Here is a 9,771-nt window from a genome sequence, read left to right on the forward strand (position 1 = left end):
TCATCCGAAAAAATAACGTTTTGCCATTCGTGCACCCAGGTTCGTCGTTGAGTACACCATCGCAGGCGCTCCTGTTTGTGATGCAGCGTCTACGGTAACCGTAGCCACGATCTCCGAGCTGATAGCCCACGCTGCTGCAAACGTCGTCGAACTGTTCGTGCAGATGGTTGTCGTCTTGCAAACGTCCCCATCTGTTGACTCAGGGATCGAGACGTGGCTGCACGATCCGTTACAGCCATGCGGATAAGATGCCTGTCATTTCGATTGCTATGGATACGAGGCCGTTGGGATCCAGCACGGCGTTCCGTATTACCCTCCCGAACCCACCAATTCCATATTCTGCTAACAGTCATTGGATCTGGACCAACGCGAGCAGCAATGTCGCGTACGATAAACCGCAATCGCGGATACGTGATGGTACGCATTTCTCCTCCTCACACGAGGCATCACAACAACGTTTCACCAGGCAACGCCGGTCAACTGCTGTTTGTGTATGAGAAATCGATTGGAAACTTTCCTCGTGTCAGCACTTCGAAGGTGTCGCCACCGGCGCCAACCTTGTGTGAATGCTCTGAAAAGCTAGTCATTTGCATATCACAGCATCCTCTTCCTATCGGTTAATTTTCGCGTCTGTAGCACGCCATCTTCGTGGTGTAACAATTTTAATGGCCAGTAGTGTATATATATGTAAATGTAGGTGATAGAAATGAGGTGATGGTACAGAACACTGAGAAAAGCGACTAACGAAAATGATACATTTGTAGTAATTTCGCCCTGCAGAAGACAGTCTAATGAGAAGAGCTGCGTCGAAGCAGTCTTCAGACTGAAAGCGGAAACAGCTCTGGCAGTTCTGTTTCACGCTGTATAAGAATCAGAGTTTAGGAGACCACATATCTATATTGGTGTGTCCTGGTACCTTGTGGAGTAACTACTCCCCGTCGGAGTTGAGTACAGTGGAGCGGTGGGTGAGGCTATTTACGGGGCGGCCGCCGCTCACGTGTCGCCGTTGCTTGCGGGCAGGCAGACAGGTCTGCTGCCCTTCAGAGAATCGATGTCCCGCCCACACCGGTCGTGCACGCGCCGCGCCGCACCGCTGGCTAAACAAATCGCTAGGCGCTCCGGCCGTAGGTAGTCGTACAGTACACGACTAGTAATCGAAGCCGGCCGGTTAACCTACTTCCCTGTACGTCCAGTAAGCGCGCTAATCGTCCTTCTCGTTCAACGCACCATTGTCGTCATAAACTGAAGAACAATACGCGTAATTGAATTCCTGTCCGTGGCATATGTTTTCTTTACCTGAAAACATACAGCGACCAGCCAGTTTTCTTTTAATACAGGGAGAATCAAAAAGAATCATCCACTTTGGCACGTCTATATTTCTGAAACTAATAAACATATACAATTAATTTTGATTTTTGATGAACGGGAAACCCAAAAAGTTTTTTTCATACCTTCTCATAGGTGTTCAGTATGCCCCCCTTTGAAACGCACGGCATATGTCAATGCGGTATTCAAATTGTCCCCACACTGCAGTGAGTCTTTTGTAAACCTCCAACAGCCCCTTTGATAAACAAAGTAACAGCCTACAGAACCAGCTGTGTGGCTGGATTGAAGAGTTTTTGGCAAACAGAACACAGCATGTTGTTCTCACTGGAGAGACGTCTACAGACGTTAAAGTAACCTCTGGTATGCCACAGGGGAGTGTTAAGGGACCATTGCTTTTCACAATATATATAAATGACCTAGAACAGGGTGGCGCACGAAATGTGTTACCAATTGTTTCTTTCACAATTTACGACGCACATCGGATATCCCGCTGGGATCTCTATAGCAGTACCAGCAGTGCTTGGAAAAACAAATTAGTTACGAAATGACGTGTAATTCACGATACTGCCGCTAGGAGATTAGGAAGCAGCAATGGCTGACAATGAAAGACTGACGACACAGCAACGATCGGCAATTGTGTTACTTTTTCATGAAACGAAAAGCCTTGTTGTGACTCAGAGGCGTTTTCGACAACAGTTTAGCACACGATGGGTCCCTTGCAAGAAGACCATCCATAGGTTGTACGATAAATTTGTATAGGAAGGCACAGTATTGGAAGCGAAGCGACCTCGGCCTAAGCCTGTTTGTTCGCCGGAGAATGCTGAAGCGGTACGAGTTGCTGTACAGAGAAGTCCTGGGAAATCGTGTAGAAAGGCAGCAGTGCAACTGGGAATATCCAGACGCTCCGTTCAACGCATTCTTAAAAGTGACCTCCTTATGTACCCATACAAGATGACCTGTGCACAGAAGCTCACTGAAAGAACACAAGCAGCAGACACTACTGTTTGCTCAGTGGGCGGAGGATAGATAGGGAAGAAACTCTCAACAACGTTTGGTTTTCAGACGAGGCGCATTTTCATTTAGACGGTGTGGTTAACAAACAAAATGTACGCTTTTGGGCCACTGAAAACCTACAAGTGCTTCATGAACGACGACATTATGCTCCGGGGATTACAGCGTGGGCAGCAATTTCCAGTCATGGACTTATTGGACCCTTTTTCTTTGAAGAAACTGTGAACAGCGAGCGTTATTTGAGCATGCTTCGCAATAGCTTCATTTCACAGCTTCTTGCTACTGCCTTGCCCTTCAACACGCAGTGGTTCATGCAAGATGGAGCAAGGCCACATACTGAAAACACTGTGTTGGAGTTTTTACATGAGCATTTCGACATGCGGATCATTTCACTCAGGTTTCCAGGTCGATTCAATGACGGACAAAATTGGCCCCCCAGTAGTCCAGACCTCAATCAATGTGACTTTTTTCTTTCGGGGTACCTAAAAGAAAAAATTTTCCCGACACGTCCACGTGATTTAATGTAGCTCAGAAGACTTATTCTTCAAGATTGCAGTGAAATTACGGAAGACATGTGCCGTAGGGTAATCACTAACTTCAGTGTTCGTTTGAAGGAAGTTAGGAAACGAAATGGTGGACATATTGAGCATGTGCTGAGTTAGAACAAATCTCCATGGACGGCTCTTCATTGTAGTGTATGTTCCTTTCAGATTGTATTGACAATAAAGTTTATATTCAAAAACAAAATGGTAACACATTTTGTGAGCCACCCGGTAGATAGTGTCGAAACTTCCATGCGGGTTTTCGCGGATGATGCTGTAGTATACAGAGAAGTTGCAACATTAGAAAATTGCAGCGAAATGCAGGAAGATCTGCAGCGGATAGGCACTCTGTGCAGGGAGTGGCAACTGACACTTAACATAGACAAATGTAATGTGTTACGAATACATAGAAAGAAGGATCCTTTATTGTATGATTATATGATAGGAGAACAAACACTGGTAGCAGTTACTTCTGTAAAATATCTGGGAGTATGCGTACGGAATTATTTGAAGTGGAATGATCATATAAAATTAATTGTTGGTAAGGCGGGTGCCAGGTTCAGATTCATTGGAAGAGTCCTTAGAAAATGCAGTCCATCAACAAAGAAGGTGGCTTACAAAACACTCGTTCGACCTATACTTTGAGTATTGCTCATCAGTGTGGGATACGTACCAGGTCGGGTTGACAGAGGAGATAGAGAAGATACAAAGAAGAACGGCGCGTTTCGTCACAGGGTTGTTTGGTAAGCGTGATAGCGTTACTGAGATGTTTAGCAAACTCAAGTGGCACACTCTGCAAGAGAGGCGCTCTGCATCACGGTGTAGCGTGCTGGCCAGTTTTCGAGAGGGTGCGTTTCTGGACGAGGTACCGAATATATTGCTCCCCCCTACTTATACCTCCCGAGGAGATCACGAATGTAAAATTAGATTCGAGCGCGGACGGAGGCTTTCCGGCAGTCGTTCTTCGCGAGAACCATACGTGACTGGAACAGGAAAGGGAGGTAATGACAGTGGCGCTGCGGAGTATGAATGTAGAAGTAGATGTAGATGTAGAACAAGAAATAATCGCATAATGTCGGTTCCGGTGACGTCTGAGGCCACTAACCTAAGGCTGAATCATTCGGCCCAGTATGACCGATGCATCTTCAGTAACCGTTTGATTAAAAAATTTCCGCGCTTCCAGATGCCAGTGTGGCGGTGCCCCATCCTGTTGGTAAATGAAGTCGTTCGAATCAGTCGCCAACTGTGGGAAAGGAAAGTTTTCAAGCACATCGAGATATGTGCTTCCTGAAACAATGTTCTCGGCAAAGAAATATGGACCATACACCCTTCCCCGTGAAACTGCACAAAACACATTAAACTTCGGAGAGACTCTCTCATGTTGTACAACTTCATGTGATTCTTCCGCACATGATATTCTCACATTATGACCGTTCACCTTTCCATTTAAATTGAATGTTGCCTCGTCACTAAATACTAAGGATGGAAGAAAACTGTCATCATCCAACTTGCCAAGAACGAAAATACAGAACTCCACACGTTGTCGTTTGTCACCTTCACCAAGAGCTTGCAGTAGTTGAATTTTGTATGGTTTCCTGTGTAAACGTCGACGCAACACAAGCCAGACGGACATCGGGGGCTTATTGAGCAGTCGACCTGCACGGCGAACGGATCTCTGTGGACTCCTTGTGAAACCATGGCGGGTGCGTTCGACGTCTGTGTCAGACAATCGGCGACTGCCCGGCGATTTACCTTTACACAAACAACCTGTTTCTCGGAATTGTTCATGCCATCATCTAATGCTCTGTGCTGTAGGAGGATCCACACCATACCTAGTACGAAACTGACGCTGAACAGTTATTACTGACCCGCACTGCGCAAAACGTAGAACACAAAACGCTTTCTATTGTTCCGACACAATTTTTACTAGAACTGAACTGGGCGCACACTGCTGCTACCTAGCGGGAACCATGTAAAACTCGAGAGTTTGCTCTTTCCAACGCACATACCTCAAATAACATAATAGTAATGATTTTGTTTAAAAATCGGATGAGTCTTTTTGATACACACTATATTTTATGTATAGTAAGAGACATTTCGGTTTTCAATTACTTTCGGTTGCTCATGTCACCATGTACATTTTTGGGTTAGACATCTTTGCCTGTTCCGAAACCAAGCAATTTAAAGCTGAACGCACCACCCTCGTGGTCGTCCTATCCTTCTATTACCCTTGGGTCTCTAGTAATAGTTTTTCCCTAGTATCCGGCTGCGATTCATGCGTAGTTCGTAGGCTGGCCATCCCCTTCAGTACTGTTCGATCTTTTCTACTATTCTTAGAACATGGAGCTGCTCTCCTATCTCACTGTTGCCCTTGTGACGTTCTAAATTCTCTGTCACTGTTTGGTTGTTAAAGTCCATACATCGTATGTACACTAGCATGGTTATAGTCATAATACACACTTCACAAAAAGTACAGTAGCGTGGTCATAGTCATAGTACACACTTGAAAGAAAGTTCTGCATCACCCCGGTTCCCAGAACTCCTGAAGATAGACGTTGACTGTGGATATTGTATCACAGACACAGTCGCTTTGACTGTTCAGAGAGCCGAGCGGTCTAAGGCGCTGCAGTCATGGACTGTGGGGCTGGTCCCGGCGGATGTTCGAGTCCTCCCTCGGGCATGGGTGTGTGTGTTTGTCCTTAGGATAATTTAGGTTAAGTAGTGTGTAAGCTTAGGGACTGATAACCTTAGCAGTTAAGTCCCATAAGATTTCACACACATTTGAACATTTTTTGAACTGTTCAGAGATTCACTAAACCCACCCAAAGATGTAAACAACCATGCATGAGCAGCGCCTATTAGACGGAGGGGGTCCGACAGCCGATTAGTTCCAGTCATTCCACCAGATAGGAGGTACACGGCTCGTGTTGTCTGTAGTTCACCCTGCCTAGACGGTCTATACTGTGGTTCGATCGCTCCGCATTATTACTTTGTGCCAGGAAGGCTGTTTTGGGGTGGCATTATGTGGGGCCGACGTACGTTATTTAAGGAAACAGGAAATGTTCAGCCACATGTGAAACGTCAACCACGACCTGCAACAAATGACGATGCCCATGTAGGTGTTTAGCTGCTGTCGCGGCTAATCCGCACATCAGTAGCAGACAAATTGCTCGACAATCGGGAATCTCAAAAACGTCGATGTAGAGAAAAACATCGATTGCACCCGTACCATATTTCTATTCACCAGGAATTGCATGGCGACGACTTTGAACGTCGTATACAGTTCTGCCACTGGACACAAGAGAAATTAGGGGACGATGACAGATTTTTTGCCCGCGTTCTATTTAGCGACGAAGCGTCATTCACCACCAGCGGTAACGTAAACCGGCATAATATGCGCTATTGGGCAACGAATAATCCTCGATGGGTGCGACAAGTGGAACATCAGCGACCTTGACGGGTTAATGTATGGTGCGGCATTATGGGAGGAAGGATAATTGGCCCCCATTTTATCGATGGCAATCTAAATGGTGCAATGTATGCTGATTTCCTACGTAATGTTCTACCAATGTTATTACAAGATGTTTCACTGCATGACAAAATGGCGATGTACTTCCAACATGATGGATGTCCGGCACATAGCTCGCGTGGTTTGAAGCGGTATTGAATAGCATATTTCATGACAGGTATATTGGTCGTCGAAGCACGTTCACCGGATCTGACGTCCCCGGATTTCTTTCTGTGTGGAAAGTTGAAGGATATTTGCCATCGTGATCCACCGACAACGGTGCGAACATTACGGATGGCGAAATACTCGCTGTTGAGAGGAAGGTCGTTATACGTATTGCCAAATGCATTGAGGTTGACGGACATCATTTTGAGCATTTATTGCATTAATGTGGTATTTACAGGTAATCACGCTGTAACAGCATGCGTTCTCAGAAATGATAAGTTCACAAAGGTACATGTTTCACATTGGAACAACCGAAATAAAATGTTCAAACGTACCTACGTTCTGCATTTTAATTTAAAAAACCTACCTGTTACCAACTGTTCGTCTAAAATTGTGAGCCATATGTTTGTGACTATTACAGCGCCATCTATCACAAAGCGAAAAAAGTGGTCCAACTAAAAAAAAAAAGGTTCAAATGGCTCTGAGCACTATGGGACTTAACATCTATGGTCATCAGTCCCCTAGAACTTAGAACTACTTAAACCTAAGTAACTTAAGGACATCACACAACACCCAGTCATCACGAGGCAGAGAAAATCCCTGACCCTGCCGGGATCCAACTAAAACATTCACATTTCTTTACGTACTACACGAATATGTAAAAAAAAAGGGGGTTCCTGTTTAAAAAACGCAGTTGACATACGTTTGACCTATGGCAGCGCCATCTAGCGGGCCAACCATAGCGCCATCTGGTTTCCCCCTTCAAGCTAGACATGTTTCGTTCTTTGTACTTTTTTCGTTTGATGCTTATTTCGTGATAATTTTTGGCCCGGTCACGATCAATGGGCCACCCTGTATACCCAGTACGCTGAGAGATTAAATTCTCTGTGTTTGTCTGTTTTATAGAGAAAACACAATCCAAACGCGATTTTTTCGGTCTAAAACCACTTTAAATTGGTATACAGCATACACGGAATGCGGGGAAACACCACCTGCTAAGTCACTAAGCAGACGAAAGTGAATGTAGTCTGATCGTGACGGATGGTCATTGAAGGGGCCTGTGACGAAAAATATTTATAAATATATATAAATATTTATAAATATATATAAAATATAGATACGAAGCCCCACGCCTACCACAGAAGTACAAGTTTATAGTTTATATGCCAACTAGCTCCGCAGATGACGAAGATTTAGATGAAATGTATGATGAGATAAAAGAAATCATTCAGATAGTGAAGGGAGACGAAAATTTAATAGTCATGGATGACTGGAATTCGATAGTAGGAAAAGGAGGAGAAGGAAATTTAGTAGGTGAATATAGGATGGCGTAAGGAATGAAAGAGGAAGCCGCCTGGTAGAATTTTGCACAGAGCATAACTTGGATCAAAAATCATGAGAGAAGGTTGTATACATGGAAGAGGCCTGGAGATACTGGAAGGTTTCAGATAGATTATATAATGGTAAGAGAGAGATTTAGGAACCAGGTTTCAAATTGTAAGACATTTTCAGGGGCTCTGACCCCCATCTATTGGTTATGAACTGTAGATTAAAACTGAAGAAACTGCAAAAAGGTGGGACTACAAGGAGATGGGACCTGGACAAACTGAAAGGAACCAGAGGTTGTAGAGAGTTTCAGGGAGAGCGTTAGGGAACGATTGACAAGAATGGGAGAAAGAAATACAGTAGAAGAAGAATGGGTAGCTTTAAGAGATGAAATAGTGAAGGCAGCAGAGGATCAAGTAGGTAAAAAGACGAGGGCTAGTAGAAATCCTTGGGTAACAGAATAAATGTAGAATTTAATTGATGAAAGGAGAAAATAAAAAAATGCAGTAAATGAAGCAGGCAAAAAGGAATACAAACGTCTCAAAAATTATATCGACAGGAAGTGCAAAATGGCTAAGCAGGGATGGCTAGAGGACAAATGTAAGGATGTAGAGGTTTATCTCATTAGGGGTAAGACAGATACTGCCTACAGGAAAATTAAAGAGACCTTTGGAGAAAAGAGAACGACTTGCATGAATATCAAGACCTCAGATCGAAATCCAGTTCCAAGCAAAGAAGGGAAAGCAGAAATATGGATGGACTATATAGAGGGTCTATACAAGGGCGATGTTCTTGAGTACAATATTATAGAAATGGAAGAAAATGTAGATGAAGATGAAAAAGGAGATATGATACTGCGTGAAGAGTTTGACAGAGCACTGAAAGGCCTAAGTCTAAACAAGGCCCCGGGAGTAGACAACATTCCATTAGAACTACTGACAGCCTTGGGAGAGCCAGGCCTAACAAAACTCTACCATCTGGTGAGCAAGATGTATGTGACAGGCGAAATACGCTCAGACTTCAAGAAGAATATAACAATTCCAATCCCAAAGAAAGCAGGTGTTGACACATGTGAAAATTACCGAACTATCAGTTTAATAAGCCACAACTGCGAAATACTGACGCGAATTCTTTACAGACGAATGGAAAAACTGGTAGAAGCCGACCTCGGGGAAGATTAGTTTGGATTCCGCAGAAATGTTGGAACACGTGAGCCAATACTGACCCTACGATTTATCTTAGATTAAGGAAAGCAAACCTACGTTTCTAGCATTTGTAGACTTAGAGAAAGCTTTTGACAATGTTGGGTGGAATACTCTCTTTCAAACTCTGAAGGTGGCAGGTATAAAATACAGGGAGCGAAAGGTTATTTACAATTTTTACAGAAACCAGATGACAGTTATAAGAGTCGAGGAGCATGAAAGGGAAGCAGTGGTTGGGAAGGGAGTGAGACAGGGCTGTAGCCTATCCCTGATGTTATTCAATCTGTATATTGAGCAAGCAGTAAAGGAAACAAAAGGAAAACTCGGAGTAGGAATTAAAATCCATGGAGAAGAAATAAAAACTTTGAAGTTCGCCGATGACATTGTTATTCTGTCAGAGACAGGAAAGGACCTGGAAGAGCAGTTGAACGGAATGGACAGTGTCTTGAAAGAAGGATATAAGATTAACAGCAACAAAAGCAAAACGAGGGTCATGGAATGTAGTCGAATTAAATCGGATGATGCTGCGGGAATTAGATTAGGAAATGAGACACTTAAAGTAGTAAATGAGTTTTGCTATTTGGGGAGCAAAATAACTGATGATTGTCGAAGTAGAGAGGATATAAAATGTAAATTGGCAATGGCAAGGAAAGCGTTTCTGAAGAAGAGGAATTTCTTAACGTCGAGTATA

Source organism: Schistocerca americana, chromosome 3, assembly GCF_021461395.2.
Source record: "Schistocerca americana isolate TAMUIC-IGC-003095 chromosome 3, iqSchAmer2.1, whole genome shotgun sequence".
NCBI lineage: Eukaryota > Metazoa > Arthropoda > Insecta > Orthoptera > Acrididae > Schistocerca > Schistocerca americana.